The 2,454-nt window shown below is 57.0% G+C and overlaps 1 pseudogene; it reads right to left on the bottom strand.

Moving 5' to 3' along the window:
• The window catches only part of LOC105513760, a 40,679-nt pseudogene that overhangs the window by 14,651 nt on the left and 23,574 nt on the right, over positions 1-2,454 (bottom strand).

The following is a 2,454-nucleotide window of genomic DNA, read 5'->3' as shown; positions in this document are numbered from 1 at the left end:
GGGCCTGGGACAGCTTGAGCCTCCTGCAGCACAGCCGCCCCAGGAGGAAGCAGAGCCTGGCCAGGGCCATGAGGAGGCCAGCTTTCTTGGCCGCCCCTCGGGCCTGTGCCAGGCGCCCAGTCAGCTCCTCCTCATCACTAAAGCTACAGAACATGCTGCTCAGCCATGGCAGCGCCACGTTGTACAGGCCACGGAAGCTGGCCTTGTATCCGGAGGTGTTCAGGAACAGCAGCCGTGTGATCAGGGCCTCTGGATCCTCCCAGTCGTCCTCAGCTTCCAAGCAGAAGGAGGGCTCCTTGGGGTCCTGCAAGCTCATGTTGCACAGAGACCCCAGGACGCTGGCTCCTGGGGGCAACCTGGGCAGGTCTTGCGTTGTTCCAGAACATTCTTCACCTTCTGCAGGGTCTCCTGTGGCTCCAGGCCCAGGCAACGTGGAGGTATTTCTGCAAGTCACAAAAACATCTAGACAGATTAGAGTCCAGCAGTGAGTCCTTGGTCCACTGGGGGCAGGGTCCCCGCATCCCCGCACTCTGTGTCCCTGGTGCAGCTTGCCATGAGACCTTGAGAATTATGTGCAATGCAAACCCGGGGCCTGGAGCACGTAGGAACTCCAGCACTATGGGGACAGAGAGAACATGCAGGCCCGTGGCCCGACTCTCCTACGAAATCACCCTCCTGTCCTGCTTTGTCGCCCACCTGACAGCATGGTTTTAGGAGACTATGTCAGCTCAGCGATCCCTCAGAGATGCCTTTCCCTTTAGAAAGAATCAAAGCCTTCTAATTGGACCCATGTATATGCAGCACTGCAACTACAAATGTAACTTTTGTCAGCATATTGGGCCCCCCGATGGGGTACAGGAATCCATGAAATCCTCAACAGCCAATCGGAGCTATTGATCAGCTCAAAAGCTGCTATGCAAAATTGGTAAAGCCACCGACGGCACAGGACAGGGGTGTTGTACCCATGTACCCAGCTCCGTGCAGGGAAATGGACCATCCCTGCAGGAAGGATGGGAAAGCTTCCAGGCCCCTGCGGCCACCTTCACCTCGGAGGGTCTGAAAACCTGAAGCCCACAGTTCCTAAAGGGTTAACAAAGGCCAGGCTGCTCAAGCAGCCTGCTGGCATCTGCTGGCTTCCAGCTGGCTTCCGTGGATTCCTAGCCAAAGCCCCCTCCCAGAGGTGAGCAAACGAGCGCATTTCCTGTTGGAAAACCCGGGATGAAAGGAGGCATCACTGGGAAGGAAAAACCTAGATTTAAACACACTGTCTGTTTCAAGCTCACATGTAAAAACTATTTTCAATACAAACTGTCTCCTTCATCGTCTGTAAAGCCTTGGAATTAAAATAAATAAATAAATATGATTTAGAGGCAAATATCTGACTTGACTACACTAGATTAGCTAAGAAATCTCCCCCACCCGACAGAGACACACAGCCCCTCCCAGCCACCACCCTGGCCTCCAGGACAGCTGGAGAGCCATGTGCCTTTGCTCCAGGGACTTTGGCAGAGGGTGGAACCACCCCCTCCCCGAGGCAAACCTACAACAGCCTTCCCTTCCCCACTGGCTTCCCGGGCCTCCTCTGGGACCCTGTGTCTGCATCCCAAATGTACTGGGATGGATCCCATTCCCAGGGAACTTCCAAGGGCCCTTGGGGCGTCCACATCACCAGGCTGTCCACACACGGACCCTGTGTGAGGGGAAGAGACAGAGCCATAGAGGGGAGATGGGAGGGCCTCCCTGAATCAGCCCCTCAGGAAGGAGCAGACCCTTCAGGGACCTCAGCTGGGGCCACTGCAACCTAAGGCTCTGAATTCCGCCACCCACTGAGGGCTGTGTAGCCTCCCATCTCTGAGGTAGAGCACAGGGTGAGCTGCAGCTTCTCCAGGTCATGAGAAAGGAACCCACAGCTACATGTGGGCCCCAGCAGTGGAAAGGATGCCGCATCTCGGTCGAGGACCAGGCGGGGGCCGGCATGTTCATTGAAAGAAGTGTGGGACGCCACGGCCTCCAGTGCCAGAGTAGACGGGAGGTTTAGGCCCACCTCAGGCGACGTCCCCCACGCCCCCAGCCCACACCACAGAAGGGTGACAACCACATCCAGTGTCCACCATACTCCCGTACTCAGCTCTGTCACCTCCCCCGGGGTTACCCCAAGGCCCAGCTTGTAACCAGAGGAAGCCTGAGCCACTGGCAAAACCCACCTTGTTCCTGTGGCTGCTCAGTCTCAGCTTCCTCTACTGAGTCTGGCAAGGGAGAAAAGAGAAGCAATCAACACCCCCAGCCAGCACCTCTGGTCCCATGTCAGCTTGAGCTGGGTGTTGGTGTTGCAGGGTGAGAGCATTGCAGGGTGCAGGGGTTGCTGGCTGGGGTGTTGCAGGGGTACAGGCGCACACCAGCATAGGAGCACTCCTGACACCTGAGGGAGAGGCACAGCCAACGGGCCAGAGAATT

This window comes from Colobus angolensis, unplaced genomic scaffold, assembly GCF_000951035.1.
Source record: "Colobus angolensis palliatus isolate OR3802 unplaced genomic scaffold, Cang.pa_1.0 Scaffold105, whole genome shotgun sequence".
Taxonomy (NCBI): Eukaryota; Metazoa; Chordata; class Mammalia; order Primates; family Cercopithecidae; genus Colobus; species Colobus angolensis.
The sequence above is the reverse complement of the archived record's forward strand: the minus strand, read 5'-3'. Positions and strand labels throughout refer to the sequence as shown.